The sequence below is a fragment of the Bactrocera dorsalis genome, chromosome 5 (genome assembly GCF_023373825.1).
Source record: "Bactrocera dorsalis isolate Fly_Bdor chromosome 5, ASM2337382v1, whole genome shotgun sequence".
Classification (NCBI taxonomy): domain Eukaryota; kingdom Metazoa; phylum Arthropoda; class Insecta; order Diptera; family Tephritidae; genus Bactrocera; species Bactrocera dorsalis.
In genome coordinates, this window is record NC_064307.1 from 21,615,460 (window position 1) to 21,629,992 (window position 14,533).

At 34.9% G+C, this 14,533-nt stretch overlaps 2 protein-coding genes across 16 annotated transcripts in view; one reads left to right on the forward strand and one right to left on the reverse strand.

Moving 5' to 3' along the window:
* Positions 1 to 14,533, reverse strand: part of LOC105230077 (TOM1-like protein 2) — a 245,553-nt gene that overhangs the window by 12,186 nt on the left and 218,834 nt on the right. The window lies entirely within an intron of this gene.
* The window catches only part of LOC105230130 (translational regulator orb2), an 82,148-nt gene that overhangs the window by 3,712 nt on the left and 63,903 nt on the right, over positions 1 to 14,533 (forward strand). For 2 of the 15 annotated variants that reach the window (XM_049457590.1, XM_049457597.1), the window contains exon 2: positions 48 to 250. The exons of the other annotated variants lie outside the window; for them this stretch is intronic. The gene's annotated coding sequence lies outside the window, so the exon portion shown is untranslated. The remainder of the gene's footprint in view (positions 1 to 47; positions 251 to 14,533) is intronic. 15 annotated transcript variants of the gene reach the window in all.

Genomic DNA, 14,533 nt, shown 5'->3' on the forward strand with positions numbered 1-14,533 from the left:
TAGGGGTATAATTATTATTGTTTTTATTATATCGTTCTTAACGTTAGCAAGTGAATGAAATCGTACATAATTAAATTCGTTGCGAAGCGCAAAAACAAAACAAGAAACAGTGTAGCACATAAAATAAAGAAGAAGATAATGTAAAACGGCCAGAAAGAAAATTAACGTCTAAATAACTTTAGTAAACGGCAAAACGTCGACCCGTAACCTATAAAAAGCAAACATAAAAGGAAAATACACAAAATATAAGGTAAAAAGTGAATAAATAAAATTGGCAAATAAACAATGAGCAAAAGTTGTTGTATAATAATGTATGTATGTATGTATATCATTACATGGCGCTACGTGTGTATGTATGTAAAAGAAAAATTGAAAACAATGAAAATGAGTTCAGATGTGTTACATTTATTTATACATACCAAAGAATTCTTCAAAGAGCATCGTTTTGAGTTAGCAAAGTCATGTAAACAGACATAGATAACATAAATACATAAACAATATGCAAACTTTATTGTGATTAAGTTTTTTATAGCCACAAAATGTTGCTGCCTGCCAATTTGCATAGTTAAAGGGCACATAAAATATGATAATTAATTGGTGAATCTCCCGAATACTTATTATATCACTGCAATTTGTGTGCACATACTTGTGCATACATATGTATATGTACATGTATATAGTTGGATATATGTATACATATTTATGTATGTATGTACTTAGTTAAGTTTTCATTGCCCCATTTTCAATGCCCCAGCTGCTGCTGCTGTCGCTGGCTTGCTTTTGTTGTCCCAATTATATATAGTGTAAATAGCCGAGCAATTCAGATCAGACGTCGCTCTCAGTGCATACAATAGCCAAAATTGAAACCCTTAAGCTGAAGCTACACGTTTACATGTCACATGTTTGCACTGATGATTATGCGATACAGTGGCGTGCATGGTAATGGCAACTATGTGGAGAAATTGAAGATTAAAGTAGTTGATTTTGGAAATTATTAGATTATAAAATTACTTTTTTAATGGATCGACGTAAAATTCTCACGACATTATTAGATATATTAGTGAAGTAATAATCGAAGGAAAAAGATTATTGATATTGATTAATATTTCGATGTTTTAAGTTACTCTGAAGTAGTCTTCACAAAAACTACTTTCTTTTTTGGAATCCGCCATTTTTTAATCATCAACTTTTTGACTACGCCTTTATTAATCTATAGCAATAATTTTTCACATAAAAACGTGTATATCCGGCTTGCATGTGGATACATATGTATATACCCTTCTACTTCTTTACTCACGTAGACTCCCTTTACATGGTTATAGCCGAGCACCTCGTTCTTCCTTTTCACTGTTTGAAGGCATATGTATGTATGTATGTAGAAGTTCACTTGAAAGTGGGTTGGAGCAGTTGGGATTCAAAATAATATATGAAAGAAATAAGAATTGTAGGTCAATGGATTTAAAGTATACGCAATACAAACTTGGCTTCATTATTGACGAAGAAAGAGAAATTAATTTGAAATCTCCGCTTAAGATCTGATTAAATTTAACTGAGATTACAGTTTATGTATTTAAATACGAGTACAAATATTTATTCAAAATAAAGTTAATACAAGCTTATTCGATTTTTCATACAGTTTTTATAAGTTTCTGCTGGGAGGCATGCATGCTCTCAGTTAAGGAGCATAATGAACTCCTTCCCAAGCAGTTTTTGCTGGGGTGTTTTTGTAGAAATCAGCTGTCACCTGCTTGAAGCGAAACCCCCTTCTAAGACCATCAAGCGGTCCTTTTCAACTATGTCGATGATATAAGACAATACGACGACCAGACTTCGGACTAAATTAACTTCAGACATGCATTGACCGGCATTCACAGTGGAGCCATAAACACCTACACCGACTCCCTCTCAGTAAATGGCGTACTTGGAGCTAAACCACCACCCATTGCAGCCGACGAGCGCAAGTTGCCGCGAGAACCGAGAGTGACACATGCCCAGCTTCATTCTGGATACTGTAGCAGCTTAAACTCCTACTTATCCAGAATCGACCCTGATATATCAAGTATTTGTCCAGCATGCAACGAATCCCACGTCGAAACAGCATGTTTCCTGTGCCTACCGTTGAATGACCTCGATGATAATTTATCTGAACCTTACTACCCTAACGGGGACTAAATATAACTGTTACAACAACAACCGTAGACATCCGTTTCATAAACCCACACCTCGACACTAGTAATGATGCTTTTGGTGCATGTAGAGTCTTCAGCTATGTTGTCTGCCCTTTTTTCGGCGTCGTTTTTTCATAAAAAATCGGGTCTTCTGGTACGAGTCTGTCATTGGCACACTTCAAGCGCAAAATATTAACCGAAATGGTAGAGTCAGAGATGTTGAGATTCTCTCATATCTCACTAATGCCAGCACGACGATCCTTAAGCGTTGTTTCTTTAACTTTATTGATGTTATTGACTTTAACATAAATGGATAGATAACTCGCAACAGACAATTTTTCTATGACTTCACGACCTTTAGAAGTTTTATAGACCAGTCCGGGTCGAATTTGATATGTGATGAATTAGAAAATCGTCTCTATTTTCCTTTTTTTTATTTATATTTTTTTTCATATTTCCAGTATTATGAAGAAGAATGTCCCTATATCCTGCCCTTACTTATTGTTTATGTGTGTGAGTATGCGGTTGTGTATGCGCACTGAAATATCAGCTGAACCTTCTACATTCCATGCGTCTTTAATTAATGCAACATGCGCTTACAAGTCAAAATTCCTTCACTGCACCACATATTTCCAATTCTTTCTCCACACTCTTTATAAACATGCGCACACGCATTCATACATACTTATGTGTACATACATGTACATATGTATGCGTGTGTCAGCGGAAATATTTTGGTTGCAATATGGCTGCTGACTTCTTCGCTATTTTCGCAACTAGCATATGTATGGTATATTCCAAAAACAACAGCACACGCTTAAACAATTGCTCTGCAACACAAGCACACACACAGAGAAATATGTTCGTAGCATCACCACATATTGTACTATGTGCCAACCCTCGCTTAACGCTTGGTAACCCAAAAATTTTGCCAAAGCTTCAAAGTTGACGATTGGCGGTGGTGCATAAAGTAACTGTAAATGCTTTTTGGCACAGCAAGTGCACATGTGTATGCATACATAAATACACACACATACATATACATATATTTATTTTATCTATTTCTCTTGCATAGCATGTAACGCATGCCAGCCAGTCAGCCAGATGATAGAAGAGGGTCAGCAAGCGTGCGTGCGGGCGGAGGCGGCCCTTAAAAGCAGTAGCCGAATTAAAAGCACTGAGAGCAGAGTACATAAAGTAGAGTAAAGCCAAAACGGCACATGGCCTAGTTTGCCAATTTTGCTTTGATTTGCTTTTTTCGGTTACTAGTTTTAGTATGCGTTTGTATGTATGTATGTGTGTATGTATTTTCATTTGCTATATTGCTACGGCTGTCGCTGCTTCCGACCGACGACAATCAGTTCGTCCAATCTGGTTCACTGGCATTAAACTGTTCAGGTTGCATTGCATATGTGAAAATCTCACTGATTTTTTAGCTTTCTTAAAAGTCAATACACAAAGACATATGTACATATATTATATATATACATACATATGTACTTTGTACAATTTTGCTTGTCATTGGCGAAATGAGTTCAAGTATGGAGCATAATAGTTGTCATTACATTTATTACGCTTTGTTGCTTTTTATCTGGTGGATACAGTGGCTAAGTGAAAAGTAAGAAGAACAAATCATAATAATAATTTTTCTATAAAAAATTATAATAAGAATATAATATTAATAAACATACATATGTATGTATTTATTATGATGGTTAATTATTCTGAAGTCCGTGTTCAATTTTTGATTACTTATATATATGCCATTTAGAACTAAAGGGTGATTTATTTCGAGGTTCCCTTTTCTCTTTTTCAAAGAAAAAACACAGAAACTTTAAATTTAATGGAAAATGTGTATTATCATTCGAAAGAACATTCTTTGGCATTAATTTTTTGAGGATTATCTCTTTCAAATGCTGGCTGCAGCTACGTCTCATATGGTGCAACCGTTGAGTCGAATTTTTAATGACTTCTTCGACTGGTAACTGACGAGTGACATGCTTGATGTTTTGCTCCAAGGTCTGAATCGAAGCGGGATTGTCCGCATAGACTTAAAACTTTACATATAAAATTGTACCCGTTTACAGGAAAAATTCTAAGAGTGTAATATCCCACGATCTTGGTGGCCAGTTGATTGGCCCAAAACGTGAAGTTATCTGCTCATCGAAGTGTTCTCTCAATAAATCCATTGATTGATGCGATGTGTGGGAAGTGGCACCGTCTTGTTGCAACCAAATGTCGCCGATACCACGATCTTCACCATCAGGCATCAAATGGTCGGTTATCATGGCGCGATAACGGTTGCCATTGACGGTTACGTTCTCACCGGCAATTTTTTGAAGAAATATGGACCGATGATACGAAAAGAAAATCCACAAACCACATCACATCGTTGTTTTTCCTAGATGAAATGACTGCTCTTGAATCTCTTCAGATTGCTCTTCGTCCCAAATGCGACCATTTTTCTTGTTTACATACGTATTGAGCCAGAAAAGGGCCTCATGACTGAACAAAATATGACTCGAAAATGTCGGATTTTCTTGGAACTTTTCAAGAGCCCATCGAGCGAATCGATATCGATTGGAAAGGTCGAGTTCTTCAGTTCAGTTAAGATTTCGACATACTATAAAAGGCGCCAACTTACCTACAATCATATGTATGTACATATGTATGTATGTATAATCATCATTATCAAGGCGATTTTTCACGACAAGCTTTTGGCTCGAAAAAGAATCTAATCGGAAAATTAATGGAATGAAATGTACCAGCATCTCTTGTTGAATCATTAAAATCAGGAAAAATCTGATGGTAGGTGTCTTAGCTTATTGTTGGAAATTCCTTTGACCCTGCTGATGTACTGATCGATGACCACCGTAAGAGTCAAATATTACTCCAAATACGAAAAATTGGGACCAATTATCGATAATCAATCGATAAATTTTAGTCGATATATCGATTAAATATCGATATACTCGATGATATTTATATATCGCAGTTGATATATACATATTAAACGCCTTTATAATTTTTTGTAAAGGCATAAAAAAGTAAACGAATTAACGAAGAATTCGTAGTCACACGTTAAAAAAATAAAAATTTTCAATAATAAAGTTGTCCTAAAAACTTCCTGAGCCACTCTCGCATATTCGTATTAACATTCAGCTGTTCTTTAAATAGATCTAACCAACTTCCGTACGTAGATAGTATGTAAATAAAATTCCAGAATGTGACCAACGAACATCGAAAATAACACGCAGATAGTAGGTTAAGAAAATACCGAAAACCAGCAATGCTACAACAAAATTTAAGTATCTATTTAGGCGCGCAACACTCGACTATACGCTTGTCGACGGCCCCAAATTATCAGCCACCCACCCACCTGCCACCGGCCGAATGAACAGCCACGCAATACATAATCACAATGTGTTTTTCCCCACTCAGTATGCCTCTCTTTCGCAACACGGCGCTCTCTTTCAAGCTTTTGTTTTGTTTACCTCGATTGTTTGTGTGCGCGCGAGCTCTCTTTCGTTGCGCTACACCGCACTCATGAGCACACATGCACACTCGATAGTAGGGCAAAATTATGTATCGATTATGTGCTGGACCGATAGACATACCGATGTACCGACCGACCGAGACCACTAACGATTCACTGCCTACGAACATATGACAGCAGTGACAAATACAGGGGCACGTCATTGTCGCTATGCTGGAGTTGACAATTGGCAGGTTGAGCGCGAGGGCGACGAGGCGCGAAGACGTCCATGTAGCAGCAGTTGACAAAAACAGCACAATCGCAAATCGCATAAAAATGATGATTGTCTTGCTTGACTGCTTCGCAGCTTTGCTGCTCCCCACTCCTGCGTCGCTGCGGTCCATCGCCGTACTGCGGTGGGGGTGTTTATTAGCTTACAAATAACTGCGTCGACAAAAACAACGACCTCCGCTGGTGCAAGGGTTGGTGCGAATGGGGCCATTGGGCTAGCGGTCGCTGGCGAACACATTAGCCGGGTGGCATTGCTCACGCTTTGCGACGTGGCGACGTGGCGACGTTGCGGCTCAGTGGGCTGCTTCAATGGCATTTCAGTTTGACCAATTTTCACGTCTATGTCTATTTCTCGCCATTCAGCTATGCTTTTGTTTCCAGCTCGGCGCATAGTCTGCGCTTTTTGTTTTGGTTTACGCTGCTAATCACCATCACCATGCGACGTTCATTCATATGTACATTCATACATATGCATTTTTGTATGTATATTTGTATGTGTAACTTGTCTATTGTTGTCGTTCTATAGATTATGAGTTTGCTCGGTCATTTGTCTAACTGGCTGCTCCACGAGGTAGACTTTGAATGGCATCAGAAATTTACTGCTCATTTTAGTACTTTAAATGGCCTTCCGTCGCGGTTGAGTAGCGTTACAAGGGGGCCTTTTTTCTGGTGGAGTGGAGCTGCGGTATGATAGCAGACGTACCAGACGTTTCTACAAATATATGTAAATTGAATTCATTCATTTATGCTGTGGGAATATGGATTATTTGATGCACTTTGTTTCTGTAGTTCGTCGGCTGGTTTTTTTTTCGCAGACATGTTCTGTCGTTCATTTTAAATTTTATAAATCGGAGATTCGCAAGCGTTAGTTATTGTTGTATTATTACAGCATATCAAGCTCCCGAACAGCTGATAAGTTTTATAGAATTTTTTTTTTTTTTAAAGCTTGGCATTTGCTGATTTATTTTTGATTATCTAGAGGTGACTTCTCACGGCTACCCAGAGAATACCTGGTCTAAGACTGGATGTCGTGAGCTGCTTGAGCCATTTATAAAAAAATCGTTTTTGGCCACTCCCAAGTGAATGGCGATCCCACTAGCGTGAACTTCTACACCTGACTCCATCCTCCATTCTGTTTATAGTGCTCCTATAATGACTTCCAGGTTTTTTGATCTTAACAAAAATCGAATTTTGGAAGGCAAAAAATTCTAATAATTGATGTAAAATTCACTTTTTTAGAATTGAGAGAGATTTTTTTGTTTTATAAGTAGATTTTATCCACGAAGAAGGTCGGTATCACTGCGGCTTCGGATGACCTTTGTTATAGCGACGACAGAGGCGTGTAATTCGAAAAATATTTAATTTTTGTTTTTTACAGTGCATTCTTAAAGCATGTATAATTTACTCTTAGAAGTTTAGAACAATTATTACAGTTATTTTTTCCTAAAATCCCAAAAATCACCTTTTGTAGGCTTTTATGTCCGTAAGACCAATGATTCGCGACCGTAACGTGTATTTAAATCGCAGCCGTGTTTCAATTTCGCCTTCAATCCCCGAGCCTATTCTGGTTTCAGATTCTTTGAAAATTTTAACTTAATGATGCTGCTGTCCCGTACCTGAACGTACTACTAAATGAGTGTTTCCAAAGATTTAACTCTTTTTAAAACTATGGTCGGAACGGTTCTTCTACTACTGTTCTACAGATCTATTAGACACAATTATTCACGAATATATGGAGTCTGAGACCTTTCAAGTACGATCACTAAGGATCTCAGAACATATCTCCTAGAAGATACTAAAAATATACATCAAAATCAACCGGTTTTTAAAGCAAATATTCCAAAACTGTCCTGTATTTCGATTCCTATTCCGAATAAGACATTGAATTCACTAGCCAGTTCGTCATAGTTTGTTTAACGAGGTATGCAAACGAATCGCGATCCGACAGATATTCTTACACACATATGTATGTATATTACTTTGGTTTCTCCGAAATATTCTCCCTAACAAGAACTTCCATCGATCAAAGCTAGTTTAATTTCTCAAAAACTTACACCCTCTTAGATCTACCCACGTGTAAACAACAAATAAAATTTTTTGTACTTTCAGAGGGGATTTATACCATTGTTTATATCCCGTGGGTAGATCACCAAACGAGCATTATTTACAATAAAACAATGCCTGTGATTATTGCATTTCATGTGTGTGGCCTTCATAAAAAACCAATCATTTTAATATGGCGAAATAAGTCAATTATTTTGTTCATTTCAATTGACCGTGTTCCCTCTAGGAATATTTTTCGGTTGATGATTGGAGATTTTCAATGGGATTTCCAACTCTACCGATATTATAGCGAGCTCCGTCGGGGACCATAAACTCAGCACATATGGAGATTTTATATTTACTTTTCAGGTCCTCTTTCTTGAAAGGTTGAAAATCTATTTCTTGTTTAAAAAAGAAAAATAAATTTGAACCTTTTACCATATTTGTCTTTATATCATCTGATGAATAGTAGACCCTGTATGATTTCAATTTTATTCGAATTTCTTATGGATTTTTGAGGGCATTTAGCTACCAAAAAGTATGTTAAGTTTTTGGAAACTTTTTTTTCCATAGTTTTCTCAATTTCCAGGATCTTTTACAATGCGTAGAGAAGTTGAAAATATTTGAAGATCATGAGCATGATTACATACTATTTTTTCTTTTAAGATCTTGAGAAAACCTGATAAGAAATCTTATTCTAGTTTTATATTTTTGTTCAATGTCATTTTTGTAGACCACGAAATACCTACTCACTGCATAAATTGTCCTCAGTTAACAAACTGTTCCACAGGTTCATATTTTTCCTGCAGGGTGTATCAGAGTTCACATACATATGTGTTCATACACATATATTTTATAGTACAATGGTCTTCTTGTGTCGTGTCACGCATAGCGTATTCATTTCGAGCTTCATTGGGATTTCATTGCAGTAAAATTGATTAACTGTTTACACACATTCAATTAATTATATCGAAAGTTGAGAATATTGATAGCATACTTAACCTCTATTTCGCTTTGATGCGCGCAAGTGTACGAAAGTGCACTGAGATACAATATGTTCAAATAAATCAAAATCATGTAAAAAATTATTTTCTCATTTTATTTTGTTACAATAAAACATGTTCTGATTCATTATTAACAAAGTCAGATTTTCGGTTGTGACAATAAAATTTTTCCCATTAATTGAATTTGTTTTACAATTATTCTATTAAAAGAATATGTGGCCTGACTATGTCTTATAGATCTAATTTTTAATGACAGTATAGATCTGAACTAAGAAACTGTCCATAGAAGAACAGCTCATTCCAGATATCTGTCAAAACCACCAAATATATAGCAAAAACTGCCTTATCTGGCTACAGTTTGCGTTCAACTTTTCGTCCCAGTAACCATTCGCTTCAGAACTAAAACATTGATAAGTTCACCTCCTGGTAATCGGAGAGCAAAGCTCCACAGACGTTAATGTGACGCTGTTTTTCTAAAAAATTTAGTGACTTTGGAACCAATCGTGCTTCTACTGTTTTTAGGCCCAAATAATCTTTCAAAATGGGTTTCACTCCTTGACTGTTAATCGTCGATTTTCAAGAATCAATTTCTTTATTTTATTGACGTGTTGATTATCAGTTTATGTTGATAGCCGCCTTGGACGTGGTTTGTCGTCAAAATGTTCTTGACCTTCTTCGAATAATTTGTTCATCATTCTGAGTATTTAAATAAAACTAAACTTCGGATTTCTGTTCTATGTAATATCGTTATCTATAGACTAATCTCGATATACAATACAATTCTATCAGTATGATAATATTTTTCTCGTTTTATCAATATTCTTGGTAATTTCATCCATTTTGGTTTAAGTTTTTGCTGGTTGATTATACTCGTACAAACATATCGAGCCAATACCGCCAAATTATCGTAAGCGACAATTTTTTCGAAAATGAGTTTTTTATAGAAACTAGTAATTTAAGACGTAACGGACCTATCCCTGTTGATGTTTATCTCCAAAAAGAAACCGTTATAAAGTTAAAGCAAGTGCTAAAATTATCGTAAATACATACATTTTTAAAACCTTAACGTAAGCGACACCTAGCGTTTTTATCTTAAGTGCCTTGCGCACAATTTCATGTCGTGCAAGAGACAATAATACTCTGAATACCACTCGCGCAGGCAGGAAAAATCTTCGTCCTCATAATAAATCTGATGAAGTAAAAGTGGCACAGTTAAAATTGTTCATTGAGATGTTGCCTGCTGTTCCATCCCACTATTGCTATTGAAAAATGTAAGCAATTGTTTTTAGAAGACCAAAAAATTAGCAAATTAGATGACTCAAACTCCTTATGCGTGAGTTTGATTTATAAAAAGTCCTCAATACTCCACATGGCAAAAGTGTCACTTTATATTACTCGAGAAAATATGCATTCTATAATGAAAGTATATATGAAAGCGGCACAAGGGATGGATATTGTTACGTTTGGGGCGAATCCCAAGGGAAAAGGGGATGTAATGAAATAGTTACAGTTCTTTTTAAGTATTTGAATATGTTAGAGCAAAACGGTACCCATAGCGTTGTTGATTTATATTCTGATAGCTGTGCTGGGCAAAATCGAAACCATTCGATGACATCAAAGCTAATTCATTTCTTCAAAACCGCAATAAAAATTACACAAGTAAAGATAAACTTATCTTTTACCTGGGCACACCATGATGCCTGTGGACTCTATTCACAGCACTGTTTGAAAGTTTTTGTTCGTAATAAAACAGTATGGGCTCCTTCTGAGTGGCCAACTATTATTACTAATGCTACATAGATATAATCCTAAAAGCTACATTGTAAATGTTTTAAAGTATGAAGACTTCATGGATTGGAAATCCATTTCACATGCTTTATTACCAGCTAAATTAAAAATTAATTTTAAATTATTAAGGGTTGTTCAATTTAATAAAAACAATCCTATTGTTAGATTTAAATACGGGTTTTTTTTGAAGATAGTGACAATTACGAAATTAATATGGATTCCATCATCAGATCGAGAGCAAACAGAGCTACTGTCCAAAAGGACCACATCTTTATACGTTGAAGAGCTCAAAATTTCAGCTGCTAAATACAAAGATTGTACAAGAGCTATGCAACAAAAATATAATACCAAGCAGATACCATCAAGAATATTTAAATATGAGGCATGATGGAACCATACGCGATGCTTTAGCTGAAACGGATGATGATGATTCTGATAAGGAGCATTAAAAAACAAATTACTTCATTTTATATAAGTACCTAGTACATCTGATTACGAGTTTTTTAATATAAATATGTTTCATTTACATATAATATTTTGTTTAACAACTATGATGGAATAATACGTGGTGTTAAGTTAAAGAAAAAACTTTATTTTGTATATACACAACATAAGTTTAACAAATATTTCATATATTTTATATAAATAAATATATTTTTTCAGTTATAATTATGACTAGTTCATTAAAAACCTTCAAAAAAACGTATTTATTTACCAAATACAGTTCCTTAGACATAGTTACTTTAATAGATATTTTTATCGTAAACGCCAAAATAACCTTAGATTGGAACAGCAAAAATAATGTAAGCGCCATAAATAGCATAAATACTTATTAATTTTATTTTTTTTTTTCAATTATATATGTAAATGTCTGAAAAGCATTAATGTATGAGAAATTTTAAATTACTACCACATTAATGGTTAAAGTATTTAAAAAAAAAACCTTCTCCTGTAAGTTTGATTTTTGTCGCTTACGCTAAAATGGCGGTAAAGGCTCGATATGTACATATTTGTATATTTATTTAAGTGGCATTGTTAAAAATTTTGATAATGGTTAAGTAAATGCTAGAGTTTGAGTAAACCTCAGTGCTTCGTTTTTTAATAATTCAAAAAACAAGAAAATAAGTGTTTTATTATACATAATTTGGACCTACAGAATAAAGTTTTTAAAATAACAAAATTATTTGTAGATAATGGTGGAGTAGAGAACCAATATTTGTTAGCATATGTAAATATGTAATATGAAAGTAAAAGTGTATAAATAGCTTATTTTTATCTTGTTAACTCTAATTATTGTATTATTATGTATGGGGATGAATTGGTATATATGTATGTATGATGTATGTATGTATGTAAAAATATTTAGATGTACATGTTTGGATGTATATGTACTTGTATATCTAGTTCAAAGTCAAATTCTCGTTTCTCTACTTGAAAGCTGTTAATTTATACCGGGTTTACCAATAAGAGTGATATGATTTATTTGTTAAAAAAAAACTAATTGTTAGGGAAATTCAAATGATTTTTATCTAATGTGAAGTATACAATTAAGTTCTCAATATAACATCATTAAAATGGCCTTCGCGACTTCTTTTGCAGGTTCGAATTCGATTAACCCAATTTTCGGGTACTTTCTCGACTAAATCAAGTCGTATGTCTTGAATAGCATGTTCAATATTAACTTCGAAAGCTTACAAGGACTCTGGTTTATTGCTAATGACCAATCACTTCAAATAACCCCACAAGAAGTCTAATGGTGTTAAATCATAACATTTTAGAGGCCATTCAATATCACAACTTTTTTTTAAATAATCAAATCTCCAAATTTTCTCGCAATAATTCGTTTGTTGCAAGTGCTGTGTGACACATAGCCCCGTCTTGTCGGAACCAGTTGTTGTCTAGATCAACTTCTTCCAATTGTGGAGTGGTTACAATCGATCTATACTGCTCTCCATTGACATGGTAACCATTACTGTCCTATACTAGCTAAATTTCGAAAGAAGTACGGACCGATGATGCCAGACCACCAGACCAAAAACCACATCAAACTTAAGTGAATGGTTGCTCATGAATAATTTGTGGATTTTCTTCGCACCAGAGTGGATAGATCTGATTATTAACCGTACCACTCAGATGAAAGTGAGTGGTTCGGAGAAGATGATTTTCTTAAAAAATTCGTTATAATTTTCAAGTTCCAAGGCAAGATCAGCAAATTCACGACGTTTACGGTAGTGCAATGGCTTCAGTTCTTGAGTGTGAACAATTTTATACGGATGCCAGCCCAAATCCTTTCTCAAAATCCTCCAGGTTATGATTTGAGATACTCCCAAAAAGTCCATAAACATTTTGTGTTAAATCCCTTATACATTATTTTCGTTGGACCCGCTCGGAAATGGTTAAGGGATGGTTTAAGAATTTCAGCTTGGTCCTATGTATGAATCGTTTTAACCTCCTCTAAACGCGACAAAATTGGAGTATTTTTTCTTTTTCACATCACAGCAGCGGTCACTAAACCGTGACCGAATAATAGCTGGGTTGTGTAGAAATCTACCTCTACGAATTTACGGCTTGTCAATGAGTCTAGATCTTTTATTAGCCTGGCCGTCCATCTGCCGAGACTTTCATTCTCCCATCTTTGTTGCCATGTTGTTATTGTATCTTTCCGTTTTTGTTGTATTGCGCTCTTGTTATTGCCGGATGGTTTCTTTAGCTCCCACAGCTTTTTCTTACACTGGCTTTCCTTTTTAAGCGCGTCTGCCCAGATCTCGGCTCCGTATAATAAGACGCTGATTGTCGTCGGCATTAGGAGCTTTCTCTTTTCTCGTCTGGGGCCTCCTATGTTGGCTCAATTGAGAGGTGATTTTCGCTGCCTTTCTTGCTGAATTTATACCCAGAAAATTACGCCTAACAAAATTGGAGTATACATATGTATAAGTTAGAATAATATAAAAGCTTCTTCAAAGAGCCTAGAAGATGCTCGTACGATCGCAATTCTTTGTCGCATATAAATCGGTATGCGAGGTGCATTTATAAGTTTTTTTTACCGAACTATGTTTTATTAAGTTTCAACAGGTATAAATAAATATTTCTATTATTTAGTATATCTATGTTTTTACTTTATCCTTAATCAGATCCTTGAAAATTATCGGCGCAGACATATACGTCTTTAATATAATATCATGTTTATTATATGTCACTTTAAGTAAATTAATATCAAATTAATCGCTTTTCAATTGTTTTCATGATTCACGAATCGAATAATGGTTATCTGCACGGCGGTATCGATTATTTAATTACTGTTATCAGTAAAATAATGCGTACCACACCGAGTAGGTGAGCCTTTAGACATATGGGCATGGTTATTTCTTTTTATATATGTATGTTATGAATCATTCCATACTAAAATAAAGCATACTCATAATGAAAATTGAATTATAATTGCACTCACATCATCGCAGTATAGAAATTTGGCAGAAAAAAGGCGTTACTGGATTTGTAATATAATAAAAGTAATCGGGTTTCAAATAAAATGTCTCCTTAAGTTAATTTTTGAACGTTTTACTAACTCTATAGGTTTCTCAATTCTCAAATTTTTAAGCTTTTCTTTCTTCAAATCGACTAAATAATGTTAAACGTAGAACTGATTCTTTTTAACCACTTCGAAAATTACCTACGAAACTAGTACACATGCGCTTATTTATTAAAATATATATTTTCTTTGAATAAACAAAAAAATTAAGAAATTTTGGATCGAAATGAACAGC